Source organism: Chrysochloris asiatica, unplaced genomic scaffold (genome assembly GCF_000296735.1).
Source record: "Chrysochloris asiatica unplaced genomic scaffold, ChrAsi1.0 scaffold00007, whole genome shotgun sequence".
NCBI classification, from domain to species: Eukaryota; Metazoa; Chordata; class Mammalia; order Afrosoricida; family Chrysochloridae; genus Chrysochloris; species Chrysochloris asiatica.
The window spans coordinates 34,273,041-34,289,205 of NW_006408525.1; the positions used below are offsets into that span (position 1 = coordinate 34,273,041).

The 16,165-nt window shown below is 36.9% G+C and overlaps 1 protein-coding gene across 1 annotated transcript in view; it reads left to right on the forward strand.

The window, feature by feature from the left end:
• The window catches only part of TANC2 (tetratricopeptide repeat, ankyrin repeat and coiled-coil containing 2), a 401,543-nt gene that overhangs the window by 125,589 nt on the left and 259,789 nt on the right, over positions 1–16,165 (forward strand). The gene's annotated exons all lie outside the window — the stretch shown is intronic.

Below are 16,165 nucleotides of genomic sequence, written 5' to 3' on the forward strand. Positions count from 1 at the left end.
TCAATGGCACTTAACAAAATATATAGTAGTGTTTTCAAACAAACCAAATTCACCTGCCTTCAAGTCTGTGCCGACTCATAACAACCCTGTATAGGGTTTCCAAGGCTGTAAATCTTTATGGGAGCAGAAAGCCTCATTTTTCTTCTGAGGAGTGACTGTTGTGTTTAAACTTGTCAACCTTGTGGATAGCAGTCTACTGCATATTCTATAATACCAGGAACCCATCTGCATTTCAAAAAGAACACACATGCACATTTGGTTGTAACTGTTACTTGTAATAGGACTTGAAGAGGGATGTTAAATTTTGTGTATGTTGTTGTTGTTAGATGCCATCAAGTTGATACCGACTCATAGCGACCCTATGCACAACAGAATGAAATACTGCCTGGTCCTTGGCCAACCTCACAATTGTTGCCACGCTTGAATTGAGCCCATTGATGCTGCCACTTTGCCAATCCATCTCACTGGGGGGTCTTCCTCTTTTTCTCTGACCCTCCTCCTTACCAAACCATGGTATCCTTCTCCAGAGACTGATCCCTTTGACAGTATGTCTGAAGTATGAGAGATGAAGTTTGATAATCTTGGCTTCCAAGGAGCACTCTGTTGCACTTCTTCCAACACAGATCTATTGGTTCTTTTGGCAGCCCATAGCACTTTCAATATTCTCCTCCAACACCATAACTCAAAGGCATCAATTCTTTTACAGTCTTCCTTATTCACTGTCCAGCTTTAGCATGCATTTGAAGTTATTGAAAATACCATGGCTTGGGTCAGGCGCACCTTAGTCCTCAAGCTGACATCTTTGTTCTTCAACACTTTAAAAAGGTCTTGTGCAGCACATTTGCCTAATGCAATACATCGTTTGATATCTTGACTGCTGCTTCTATGAGTGTTGATAGTTGATACAAGAAAAATGAAGTCCTTGACAACTTCACTTTTTTTTCTTTTGATAAGAATGTTGTTTATTTGTCCAGTGGTGAGGGTTTTTGTTTTCTTTACATTGAGATGCAGTCCATACTGAAGGCTGTCAGCTTGTTGTACTATGGTGGCTTGTGAGTTGCTGTGATTCTAGAAGCTATGCCATGAGTATTTTAAATGCCAGCAGGGTCACCCATGGTGGACAGGTTTCAGATGAGCTACTAGATGAAGACAGGCTAGGAAGGAGTGACGAACTACTTCCAAATATTTAGTCACTGAAAACCCTATGAATTTTGTGTATAGTGATGGTAAAATCTAAAATCTCATGAGGCAGTATAACAAAATGGATACTACTTGCCTGGTTTAAATCTAGCTCTGTTGTTGTTGTTGAATGCTATTGAGTCAGTTCCAATTCATAGCCACCTGTATGTGGTTCCCAGGGACCGCTGGAGGGCTTGAATTACTGGCCTTGTTGTTAGCAGTCCATGTTTATCCTACAGTGCCACACTAGAACTCAAAGTCTCTATAATGCTTGTAAAATAGAAATCATAGAATCTATCTCATAAGCCTGTCTAGAGGATTCAATAAATTATTGTTGTCTGGTTGTTAAGTGCCGTTGAGTTGGTTCCAACTCATAGCAATCCTGTATAGTGTTTCCGAGGAGCGGTTGGTGGATTTGAACCACCGACCTTACAGTTCAAACCAACCTTGCAGTCCAGGGCTTATCCTACAGTGCCACACCAGGCTGTAGGATAAATCAGTACATATAAAATCCATAAGACGGTGTCTAACATAGACTAAGTGGTCAATGAATGTTAAATATAAATCTTACTATAATTTTTATTAGCTGTGTTAAAATGTGAGTTTTGGAAAATTGGTGATCAAGTAACTTATTTAATGACCATAATCAAGTCTTTCTACTAAGGGGTAACCTTCAATATTTGTATCAAATGGATAATTATGTAATCTCTGGGTGGAGGGAAGAAGCATTGACCTAAACATTTGAATATAAGAAAATAATGTTTCTACTAATTTTATTTCGTATTTGAATGGAAGTTACTCAGATAATGGTAGAAGTATTATTTATGTTATTGTAGTGTTTATTTAAAGCAGCTGTAGTATTGGTGTGTGTATTCCATTGAAAATTAGCAGCCCTGACAATCCTACCTCTATTTAACTACTATTAGAGAAAGTTTGCAAGTAAAATTTTGCTGAAGGTGATTAAAAAATGGTTGCAATAACAGGACGACAGAGAACTGCCAGAAATTCAAGCCAGATATAGAAGAAGACGTGGAACTAGGGATATCATTGTTGACAAGATGGATGTTGGCTGAAAGTAGAAAATACCAGAAAAATGTTTACCTGTGCTTTATTGATTATACAAAGGCTTTCAACTGCATGGATCATGACAAGCGATGGATAATATGGCAAGAAATAGGAATTCAAGAACATTTCGTTGTACTCATGAGGAACACATACATAGACCAAGAGGCAGTTGTTCAGAACAAGGGGATACTGAAAGGTTAAAAATCAGGAAAGGTATGCACCAGGGTTGTATTCTTTCACCATACTTTTTCAGTCTCTATGCAGAGCAAATAATCTAAGAAGCTAGATTATATGAAGAAGAACTTGGCATCAGGATTGGAGGAAGACTCATAAACAACCTGTGGTATGCAGATGATACAATCTTGCTTGCTGAAGGTGAAGAGGACCTAAAATATTTACTGATGAAGATAAAAACGACAGTCTTCAGTATAGGTTGCACCTCAATATAAAGAAAATACAAATCTTCACAACTGGATCAATAAATAGCATCATGTTAAATGGATAAAAGATTGAAGTTGTCAGAGACTTCATTTATTTGGATCCACAGTCAACACTCATGTAAGCAGCAGCCAAGAAATCAAACAACATATTGTATTAGGCAAATATGCTGCACAAGACATCTTTAAATTGTCCAAGAGCAAACATACCAGTTTGAGGGCTAAAGTACACCTGACCCAAGCCCTGGTATTTTCTATAGCCTCATATGCATGTGAAAGTTGGGCAGTGAGTAAGGAAGATCGTAGAAAAAGTGATACATTTGAGTTATGGTGTTGAAGAAAACTATTAAAGATACTGTGAACTGGCAGGAAACCAACCAGGTCTGTATTGGAGGAAGTACAGTCAGAGTACTCCTTAGAAGCCAGGATGTTGAGACTTAGTCTCTCATACTTTCAACATGTTATCAGGAGGGACCAGTCCCTGAAGAAGTACATCATGCTTGGTAAGGTAGAGGATCAGAGAAAAAGTGGAATATCCCCCCAATGATAAAGTACATCATGCTTGGTAAGGTAGAGGATCAGAGAAAAAGTGGAATATCCCCCCAATGATAAAGTACATCATGCTTGGTAAGGTAGAGGATCAGAGAAAAAGTGGAATATCCCCCCAATGATAAAGTACATCATGCTTGGTAAGGTAGAGGATCAGAGAAAAAGTGGAATATCCCCCCAATGACATGGATTGATAGTGGCAGCAGCAGTGGGCTCAAGCATAGTAATGATTGTGAGACTGGCACAGGACCAGACAGTGTTTCGTTCTGTTGTGCCTAGGGTTGCTCTGAGTTGGAACCAACTCTATGGCACCTAACAACAGAGAATATGTACCAGAGTGAGTCTTAATGGTGAAAAGGCCAAAATAAGTCATTTACATGCTTTATTTCATGATTTGTATATGGACGTTTTCTCACCAAAAGTATATATTTTAAAAAACATTATTTTGCCACTTTGAATAACAATATATTAGTATGTGTTTGGTGCCAAGTAATAAAATATACAAGCAGTGGCTTTTAATTTTAAGATTGAAATAAAGGTGAGGAACCCAAAGGCCTACCTATTCAGCTTCTTTTTCCATTCCTCAAATATGAATCCAAATTGGAACAACACAATACAATGGCAATAAATGGGCTTTTCTCTTAAACCAGGTTGTATCATGACATTGCCTCTTACTGATTGTGCTGTATGAGGCCTATTAGTTTATTGCTGCTTTCTTTAGTTTCTTCTTATGTAATGAAGTGATAATAACTTATATACTCAGGGTTCCTATTCAAATTAAGTGTGATACCTATGCACACACATCCTGGCACATAGACAATTGAGTAAATGGTATTTTTGTTAAAATTTTGTATGTGCTCATGCAAACAGACAGACACATACACACAGAGAGAGAAGATAAAACCTGTGACTTTGACCATAGTAAAATCTTACTTTAATTTCAACTCATAGTAACACTGTAGGACAGAGTTGGAACTGCCTCAGGATTTCCAAGATTGTAATCTCCATGGGAGTACATTGCTAGGTCTTTTCTTCTGTGGATTACCTGGTGGGTTTGAACTGCCATCGTTTTGGTTAGCAGCTGAATGTTGAACCATGGCGCTACAAGGGCTCCTTAGTCAAAGCTTAACAATCATAATTAACTGCCATTGAGTTGGTTTCGGGCTCAGAGACCCTGTATAGGGTTTCTGAGGAATGGCTGGTGGATTTGAACTGCTACATTGTGGATCAAACCGACCTGGTGGTCCAGTGCTTATCCTACAGTGTCACACACTGATTTCTATCTGTATGGTCGCTAGATTACTTATATCATAAATTACCTGGAGTATTTACTTTAAAAGTACAAAATCCTGGATTTTCAGATTTACCTAATTAATTCCACGTTAGAGATTCTGTCTCATTGAATCTGAGAATTTATATTTTTAACAGCTGTTTTGCTTATGTCTCTTGTGGTGCTGTGGGATAAAGCACTTGATTGCAAGGTCAATTTAACCACAAGGTTGGCGGTGCAAACTCACCAACCACTCCTTAGAAACTCAGTACAGGATCACTGTGAGTCAGAACCAACTCAATGGTGTTTACCAACAACAACAACAACAGTTTGCTCATTAAAGTTTGAGAACCACTACTATTAGTATGAGTCACTTTGAATGATTGAGCTTTTTCCTAGTATTGAGTTTGTCTTTCAAAATCATTTTTTAAAAATTGGGGAAAACACCTTTTTAAACTATTGCTTACTCATATACGAACCTAACCTAATGTTTTCTTGATGATTTAGAGTTTTAGTGTAAACATGCATTATTGAAATTTTGTAGTAGTCTTGACTACTGCGACACATTACCTCACAGTGTCACATCAAGTACTATATGGAAGACTGTTAAGAATCCATAGTAGTACTCTTCAGCCGGCAGTGCTTTATCACTACTGACTTGAAAACATCATTTTATAAACGTGTGCTCAGTTTCCTATTTCTTGTTATCACTCTAAATGGTTATTCCTTCCTACAATGTTTTGGTTTGTTTTTGTTTTGAGGACTAATATTTTCTAAAGGAAAATAGAGTCCTCTTAGGAAAATTATAGAAAAGATATTCTTGGGAATTATCCCCATTTGTAGCATATTGACTGTGTACTTGTTATTAGGCTTCATCTGTGTCACAATACAATTCCTGGTATGTGTTCCTTTCCTTGTCGTGTACCTTAACTGGTGAGCTAGTGAGCTGTCCCACAAATATCTTTTCAGTCTTAGTAGTTTCTTGGTTAAGGTCTTAATCACAGAAAACAGAGTTGCCCAGCTAGTCTAAATAGACGGATATTTATGAAAGGGTCATGATAGCTTTCAGAATTCCCAAGAGGTCCTGGTCAGTCCCACCACTTCAATTCTAAATGGAAACCACTGGCTCTATCATAGATGCACCAGAAGAACCAGATGTCCCCACATTAGTGTTTGTCAGAGGATCCTGTCTCCCTACATGTGGCTATTTTCTTACTTTGTCAACTGAGACATGTGAGGGTACACCTGACTGGTGGTTACTTAGGTCTTATGTCCATACCTTAAATGCAACAGAATGTGTAAAACGTAGGTTTTGGCATTTCAGTCATAGTAGTACAGGATCACTGAGTCAGTACCGACTTGACAGCCCTGAACAACAACAGTAACAACAGTACAGGAACACAAGCTAGAAAAACCAACTTACAGTATTTGCTACAGCAGTCGTCATATAGTTCTTGAACTTAGAGCTTCATACTTTCTACTCTGTTTTTGTCACATTCAGTTGGGATGATACTCAAAAACAAAAAAAAACCCCTCAATGTAGTGGATATTTGTGAGATGACACTAGTCCATTTAAATAAGTTTCTTAATGTTTCTTCTCAGTATTGTCAGTGGTGACAATCAATAACTGATAATATATTCTTCCTTTTATTTATTCTTTTTGTGCCTTTTAATGCTACTTTGTTCTCTGGGAATTAATTGGTTTCTACTGCTTTTGATTTAAGTATTTCATAACTTAAAAATGGATGCAAAATTTACCCTTATAATTAACATGTTGTTGTTGTTATATGCCGTAGAGTCGGTTCCGACTCATAGTGACCCTGCACAGGGTTTCTGAGGCTGTAAATCTTTACGGGAGCAGAACGCCTCATCTTTCTCCCATGGAACAGCTGGTAGTTTCGAACTGCTGACCTTGCGGTTCACAGCCCGATTCATAACCACTACGCTACCAGAGCTCCACATAGTTTTGTAGAAGATTTTAGTTTATATATAATGCAAGTCACAGTTGTTGTTTTTGTTTAGTGCTATCAAGTCAGTTCCAACTCACAGTGACCCTGTAGTGGGTTTGAACTGCTAACTCGCAGTCCAGTGCTCATCCTATAGTACCACACCAGAAGTCCAAGTAACCATTGGTAGTGATTATGTGCCTTGGAGTCAGTTCCAACTCATAGCAATCCTGCATAGGGTTTCCAAGGCTGTAAATCTAATGGGAACCGAAAGCCTCATCTGTTTCCCACGGAACAGCTGGTAGTTTTGAACTGCTGACCTTCAGGTTAGCAGCCCGACTTGTAACCACTATGCTACCAGAGCTCCTTTAGAAGACCATTTAAAAAAACAAACAAACTAAACAGAGGAGTTGTTGTTATGTGCCGTGCAGTCGGTTCCAACTCATAGTGACCCTGTACAGGATTTCCGAGGCTGTAAATCTTTACGGGAGCAGAAAGCCTCATCTTTGTCCCACAGAACAGCTGGTAGTTTCAAACTGCTGACCCTGAGGTTAGCAGCCCGATTCATAACCACTACGCTACTAGAGCTCCTTAAACAGAGGAGTAGAATAGTTGAAAATAGAACTTTAGGAATGTACTCTTCAAATGATATGCAGGATTGATAGGAGGAGAAGTTGGAGTCAAAGTTAAATAGAAAGAATGTAAACAATGGATAAATATAAATTTATTATTGGAATTTCTAATTTTATATACCACAGTCCTTCTTCAAAGGGCAAAAAATGTATTCTCTTAAAACTTTTGCAAGCCTATGCTAAAATAGAAGATAAAATGCATATAGGCCTTTTGACATTATTACGTGAATCACTTGGCAAATTAACTTTAATTCTGAACAGAAGTTGACCCAGTTATTTTTAAACTGCTTAAACTTTCTGAAACCTTCCTGGGATTCTACCTTTGAGATTCTCCAGAGCTGTGACTTCAGGTCATAGTGGCTGAAGTTACTTCAAAGTGTGGGGTTAGCAAGAACTTATTTTTACATGTGACTTTGATTTCAGGAAATCTGCGTCATGGAAAATGGAAAAATCTTTGATAATCCTGATCTAAGTGAAAAAGGTGGCATTGTGTCTGTGTCATTTCCCTTACTTTCTAGTCTTAGAACCATATCAAAATGAACATGAGATGACTTTGGAAATACTTTTCTTTATGATTCCATGTAAGTTCTTAGTGTACATCTTTACTTTTATAAAGATTTCATATAAAGTACTTAATCATATTTTACAAGTCATTGATTGACAGTTGATAGATTATACTATATACTGTTTCCCCCTTTATTAAAAAAAAAAAAAAAAAAATGACAGTTGATAGATTATACTATATACTGTTTCCCCCTTTATTAAAAAAAAAAAAAAAAAAAGAAGATTTGTCATTCTCTGGTGTGGCACTGTAGAATAAACACTGGACTGTAAGGTCATTTAAACCTCAAGGTCAAAGTTTCAAGCTCACCAGCTGCTTCTCAGAAACCTTATATAGGATCGCGTGTGTCAGGACCAACTCAGTGGCACTCAACAACACAGTCCTATAAAGGGGAATCGGTGGCTTTGTAGGATAAGCACTGGACTATGAACCACAAGATCAGCAGTTCGAGCTCTGTAGAAGAAAGATGAAGCTTTCTGCTCCAGAAAAGATTTACAGACTTGGAAACACTATACAGGATTGCTATGAGTCAAAACATAAAAAACCAAACCAAACTCATTGTCATTGAGTCAATTTCAACTTATAACAGCATATGAACAATGAATGGTCTGCTCTACAGTTGGCCGCTGGCCTTGTTTTGGCTGATGGTATTGAACTTCTCCATCGTCTCTTCCCACGGTTACAGTCAGTTTGATTCCTATATATTTCATCTGGTTATATACACTTTTATGTTGCTGAAAAATGTATTTGGAGTAAGTCATTGGTCTTTCAAAATTCTATTGTGTGATCCATCTCCAGCATCAATTTTCTCACCAAGACCATATTTTTTAAATTATTGATCCATCCTCTGTTTCCAACTTCTGCATTCCAGTCACTAGTAATTGTCAGTGCATCTTGATTGCATGCTTGATCAATTTCAGACTGAAAAAGTTGGTAGAATTCTTCAATTTCTTTATCACTGTGTTTAGTAGTTGATATGTAAACTTAAATAATAGTTGTATTAATTGGTTTTCCTTGTAGGCACATGAATATTATCTTAACACAAAAAGCATTGTGCTTCAAGATAGATCTTGTAATGCTCTTTGTGACATTGAATGTGACACTGTTCCTTTTCAGTTTGTCATTCATGGTATAATAAACCATATGCTGTCCTGATTCACAGTATTCAACATCGATCCATTTTAGTTCACTAATACCTGGGATATTAATCTTTATGCTCTTCATTTTGTTTTTGATGGTTTCCAATTTTCCTAGATTCATATTATGTACATTCCATGCTCTTTATTGTTATTGGATGTTTGTAGTTGTTTTTATTTTGAGTTATGCCCCATCAGCAAATTAAGGTCCTCAAAGCTTTGCTTCATCTGTATCATTAAAGTCAACTCTACTTTGAGGAGGCAGCTCTTATTCAGTTGTACTTTGAGTGCCTTCCAACTCAAAGGACCCATCTTCTGACATTGTTATCTGACAATGTTCTACTGCTAGTCATAAGGTTTTCAGTGGTTACCATTTCAGCCTCTACTCCTTCCTAGTCTGTTTAGTTTGGAAACTCTGCTGAAACCTATCCACCATGAGTGACCATGCTGATATTTAAAATTCCAGTGGTATATAGCTTCTAGAATCACAACAACACACAAGTCACCACAGTATGACAAACTGAGAGTTGAGGGATGGGAATAAATCCTTGGTATTACAAAATTCTGTTATAGGGTCTCCAGCATTGTTTCTATCACTAAAGCCATGCTTTTCTGATCCTTCCACTTTTTCTCCAACTTTTGAATTCCAATCACCAGTAATTATCAGTGCATCTTGATTGCATGTTTGATTAGTTTCATACTGAAGAAGAAGATTGTTGTTGTCAGGTGCCATCGAGTCGGAACCGACTCATAGTGACCCCATGCACAGCAGAACGAAACAATGTCCAATCCTGGGCTAACCTCAATACCGCTGCCCTACTTGACGCCATCAGTGATACCACCTGGCTGATCCATCTCATTGGGGGTTTTCCTCTCTTCCTCTGACCCTCCATCTTACCCAGCATGACATCCTTCTCTAGCGACTGTTCCCTCCTGACAATATGTCCAAAATATGAGAGACGAAGCCTAGCCAGCTTGGCCTCCAAGGAGCACTCTGGCTACACTTCTTCCAAAACAGATCTATTGGTTCTTTTAGCAGTCCATGGCACTTTTAGTATTCTCCTCCAACACCACAATTCAAAGGCATCAACTCTACGATCTTCCTTATTCACTGTCCAGCTTTTGCATCCATATGAGGTTATTGAAAATACCATGGCCTGGGTCAGGCGCACCTTAGTCCTCAAGCTGACATCCTTGCTCTTCAACACTTTAAAAAGTTCCTGTGTAGAAGATTTGCCCAATGTAATACATCGTCTGATCTCTTGGCTGCTGCTTCCACGAACATTGATAGTTGATCCAAGAAGAATGAAGTCCTTGACAACTTCAATCTTTTCTCCATTGATAAGAATGTTGTTTATTGGTCCAGTGGTGAGGATTTTTGTTTTCTTGACATTGAGATGCAATCCATACTGAAGGCTGTGTTCTTTGATCTTCATCAGTAAATGTTTCAAGTCCTCTTCACTTTCAGCAAGCAAGGTTGTATCATCTGCATATCACAGGTAGTTAAGGAGTCTTCCTCCAATCCTGATGCCATGTTTTTCTTCATGGAACCCAGCTTCTTGTATTATTTGCTCAGCATACAGGTTGAATACGTATGGTGAAAGAACACAATCTTGCTTCGAAGAAGAAGATAGAATTCTTTAATTTCTTCATCATTGGCTTTAGTGGTTGATGTATATATATTAGTCATATTAATTATTCCTTCCTGTAGACATATGGATATTACCCTGTCATAAATAACATTATACTTAAAGATAGATCTTTAAATGTGTTTTTAGTAAAATGCATGTGATACCGTTCCTCTTCAGTTTTCATTTCCAGCATAATAAACCATGTGAATGTCTGATTCAAAATGACCAATACCAGTGCATTTTATTTTAGCACACTAATGTCAAAGACATTGATCTTTATGCATTCCATTTCATTTTTGACTTCCAGTTTTCCTAGATTCATACTTAGTACATTCATGTTCTGAATATTATTAGATATTTGCAGCTGTTGAAGGTCCCAAAAGCTTTGCTCCATCCATGTCATTAAGGTGGACTCTACTTTGAGGAAGCAGCTCTTCCCCAGTCTTATTTTGAGTGCCTTCCAATCTTCTTCAGCAGTATGTCAATGTTAAAATGCTGCTATTCATAAGGCTTTCAATGGCTGACTTTTCAGAAGTGGCCTGCCTGTTTCTTCTTGCTAGTGTCTTAGTCTGGAAACTCTGCTGAATCCTGTCCACTCTGGGTGACCTTGCTGATAATCGAAATCCTGGTGGTATAACTTCCAGATGACAGCAGCTTCCAGATCACACTAACACTGAGACCCCTACAGTGTAACAAATGGGCAGAGACGAGTAGTATGTAAATAAGATCGCATGGAGTTTTAGTTTGAAGCCTTTCTTTAATTTTGCTTTATTCTCACAATGTTGTTGTTAAGCGCGGTCAAGTCAGTTCTGACCCATAGCAACCTTGTATAGGGTTTCTAAAGAGTGGCTGGTGAGCTTGAACCGCCGACTTTGCTGTTAAAACGAACTGCAGTCCAGCCCATTATGAAATACGTTATTACCCATACTTTACTAGTGAAGAATCTAAGAGTTGAAATGGTTCGGCAGCTTACCCAAACTCATGTCCATAAGCAGCTGAGCTATTATTAAAATTAGAAGATGAGTTAAATGCATATACTTCCTACTACATTTCAGTTCTTTTTATTAACATTTTACTGAAGTTATTATTTATGGAGATTTATACATCTTTATGACTACCAAATATAGAATCGTGCTGGAATTGTTGTTATAGTAGCATATCCTTTTCATAAGAGAACGGCATAATGGAAGTATTGTTAACCTTTTTGATTACCTTATGTGCAGTTTTTGTTAGTGCCCACATTGTCGCTGTATTTTGCAATATATGTTCACTTGGCTATGATTCAGGATTTCAGGATAAAAACTGAAGAAAAATCAGTAAGAGAGGCGTTCACAGCTTTAAGATATGAGACGCTTACAGCTTTTTAATATAAATTGTTTCCAGAATCCATGTCACAGTTCCTTATATGGTGCTGCATTTTTTTTCTTTTTGGTTGCTATGACAACAGCAGCACTGCACCATTCATCAGCTCTGGACCTGGGCTGCATTGCTAGCCTCCTGTGTTACTCCTGAATGTTAAGAAGAACATCCGTGAATCATTCACTCTGTTAACACTGCGCCATTAAAAACCTAGAAACCGTCTATCAATCTGCTCCAATAGAAGAAGTAAATTAAACTGCGCCATAGAGGAAATTTGTATTAAAATATTTCTTTTTTCCTAAGGGTATCATACAGTCTATATTTGCTGCAGTATTCTGAAAGAATAAGCTTATGCCAAGCAATCTAATGAAAAGAACTCCATCTGTGTAATCTTTCTTGAAATCATTAGCTGTTCAAAACAAATACTACATTGCTTCTCTGGATACAAAAAGAAGCAGGTGATGTTGTTAGGGGTTCTGAGCCCCTTTGGGAGCATCTCTTGTGCTTTGAGACCATAATCAGCATCTGCTAGAAGAAGTATCACCTGTAACACACAGCAAGTTCTGGACAGTGTGAGGAGCTGACTGGAGAAGATTAAAGTGGGCATCATTACTGACATGTCAGGTCTGATAACATTACCAGGGAATAAGAAGTCTTTCAGGTTTTCAGGGGGAAGTATTGTATAGTATTGACTAATGGGGAAGGAAAACAAAAGCCTGTGAGTATGATGCTACATGGATTTCTGAGCTATAAGGCCTACTTTCAGTTTTGTGGAAAAAGAAATGTGACCTAAGAGAATTTGACTCAATGAGTTTTCAGGGAAGCCATTAAGAAACTGACATTAAGCACATTTATTTAACTTTTAACTGTATGTCCTTTTACTTTATAATGTATATGTCTATATATATGAACTTTTAAAAATAGTTCTATATTTTAAAAAGGGAAAAAACATTGGCTCATTGCAAAGCTGTTAGAATTTAAAATTTTTAAATGTAAATGTGAAGGTCATATTGCTTTTTTTTTTGGTACATTGTAATGCCAGAATAGATTTCTACTTTCTATTACAGGATCTTTACAACTGAAAAATACCTTTTTTAAAAATAACAAAATAGAAATCTAGATATTTATAAGCATACTTCCTAATATATCAAATGTTTCTTATTATTTCATTAACCAGAGTACTTACAAATTATTTTCTTGCATAGGTTAATTTTTTTTAAATTTGCTATTATTTGCTAATTTTGTTGATGTAATTTGTCTTTTTTCCTGTTGAATTCAGAGTAAATTAGAGATCTCCCCTTTTTGTTTGTATTTTTAGACCACATGGTAATTATGAATTTAAGATAAATTGAATTTGCAAATTGAATTTTCTCAAGACTCTGTCCATATTCTGGCTGAATTCTTTTCTCTTTTTGATTATTCAGCTAACCATGGTAACATAGAAATGTGCTAGAAGTAGGTACTTGGTTTTTCAAAATTAGAATATTTGAACTGATCTTCAGCCACATTAAAAAAGAAAAAAGCATTTTCATCTGGGCTCATTCTTTCAGTTATTTATTTTCCTGTGTCTTTCTTCTAAAATACATTTTCAAAGGATATACTTTAGGAATATGACTAGGTTCCTTGAATTTATACAACTAGAAAAATATTTTGTTTGAACTACTTTGGGATTTCTATTCCTCTTTCCCTTTTTGGTTTTTTCACATGTAGACCTATACATAAAACTTTGTCCAATAATTAGGAAACCTTTGAACAGGGAGAGCTAATACATTACAATATGACAAAATTTTAATCACTTATATTTTGGTTCTGTTAGAATGCCTACGATTAGCATATTAAGTAGATTGAGTTTTTTTTTTTTTAATGTTTTCCATGCAAGTTAAGAAAATGTGATCTTAAAATTTTATGTATGTGTAATTACTGTAAGGTGCCCTGGTAGTATAGTGTTTAAGAGCTTGACGGCTAACTGAAAGGTCAGTGGTTCAAACACACCACTAGAGAAAGATGCCATTGTCTGCTTCCTTAACGATAATACAGTCTAGAAAACTCTAAGGACCAGTTCTACTCTGTCCTATAGGATCACTGTGAGTTGGAATGAATGTAATGGCAGAGGGCAAGTAATTACTGTGCATGTAAATTATGACTCTGGTGGTGTTGATTCTGCCTTGGAGTTGGTTCTGACACATAGCAACCCTATATAGAGTTTCTGAGGCTGTAAATCTTTACGGGAGTAGAAAGCCTCATCTTTCTCCCACGGAATGGCTGGTAGTTTTGAACTGGAAACGTTGACGTTATCAGCCCAACTCGTAACTGCTACGCTACCAGAACTCCTTTTTACGACTCTGTATCCTCGCAGTGTATACACGTAAGCAAAGGATTTTCATTCCAATATCTCTGAAACCGTAATTCTTATTAAGAGTAATAAAGACTGATATTTAGATACTTCTTAATAAGTATAGTACTTTTAAAAACAGTTATTTTTCAAATAATTTTACTTGGTGTATCATTTGAAATTTTTTCTTTGGGGACATTTCTCTGAGCTATTGTATACAAACCTATTTGTTTGTAAACTGACTAATTTAAAATCCCCTGAGGAAGCTCCATATTTTAATAAATTCCATTGTAAGTCCTTTTATAACAGTCATTTGGTTAGTTTGTATCACATGTTGTTAAGTGCCATAGAGTCTGTTCCAACTCATAGCAACCTTATATAACAGGATTTCCGAGAAGCAGCCTTGTTGTTCGCAGTCCAGTGCTGATCCTACAGCGCCATATCACATATATTAGGTTTTCTTAAAGTAAGAGTCATCAGGTTATTATTACTCATTTTGCAGATTGAATTACCAGTGCTCATATTTTGAATTTATAGTTCATTCCCTCAATTTTAAATGGTTGGACATCATCAGATTTTCTTAAATTCCTTAAAAAGTCTTTTCAGTATTATTAGGTATTTTAATAGCACTTACAATGAGGAGTCCTGGTGTGGCGCTGTGGGTTAATGCACCAGACTGCAAAGCTGTTTGAACTGAAAGGTTAGCGGTTCAAGCCCACCAGCTGCTCCTCAGAAACCCTATACAGGGTCACTATGAGTCAGAATCGACTCAATGGCACTTAAGAACAACAATAACATACAAGTGAGTAAAATCTTAGTTGAAATTTGTTGTTGTCATGTGCTGTTATAGGCATTGTTTTTGTTAGGAAATGTGCTGATAAAAAAATAATATATAAAAATAAAAGGCTCAGTTTTTATTTTTTATTTTTAGTTTTCATTAGCTAAAATGTAAAATAATACCTCTTCTGAATATTTGAGAATTTGTTAGTACTACAAAATGAGGGGTTTCATTTCTGTCAGTATCTGCACGAAGACAAAAAGCCTCACATTGATAAAAAATCATTTTAAGAGGGAATCCTAATTATTTTCAGGCATCAATCATAGTATCTAAATGATGAATTTGTATTCTTTATCACTCGACCATTATTTAGTATAAACGTTTGACTGCAGTCTCATTTTCATGACTTGTAATTTAATATAGATTAACCTCTGAGGTCCACTTACATATAAAATTAACAAAGCAGGAGTTTTGGTAGAATAATTGTGGGCATTAAGAAAAATAGTGTATGTAAAGTGCCTGGTGGTGTACTTGGCACAAAGGAAGTGCTAAGGGCCAGCTCTCCTCTCCTCCTTCCTCTCCATTGCTTCCATTTGTGCTTCTTCGTCTTTTCCTTGGGAGCCCTGTAGATAAGAGAGCTTTGAATGCATTTCATCTTCCATATAAAATTATGTGTATTGTATATTTGTTTATATTTTATCATATAATTTTTCAAAAAAATCTTCAAAGTTCATTCTTCAAGAAGATGGTATCACATTTTTTTATAAGTTTGCATATCTACCTATTTGTATGTCCCAGTTTAAAGCATACAACTTAAATCCCCTGATCTGGGTATTCTTTTTAGCACTGTTGTTGTTAGTGCCATTGAGTCAGTCCCAACTCATAGCAACCCTGTATAGGGTTTCCAAGGAGTGGCTGGTGAGCTTGAACCACTGACCTAGCGATTCAAAGCGACCATGCATTCCAGCACATTAATCCACAGCGCCACACCAGGCCTCTGTTATTGTTGTTAGGTGCCTTTTAGTCGGTTCTGAGGCAAAGCAACCCTATGTACAACAGAACAACCCTATGTACAACAGAACAACCCTATGTACAACAAAACAACCCTGTGTACAACAGAACAAAACAGATGGTGCCCGGTTCTGCACCATCCTCACAATTGCTTTGTTTGAGCCATTGTTGCTGTCACTGTGTCAATTAATTTCATTGGGGGTCTTCCTCTTTTTCACTGATCCTCCACTTTTCCAAGCATGCCTTTCTCCAGGGAGTGGTCCTACTGATAATATACC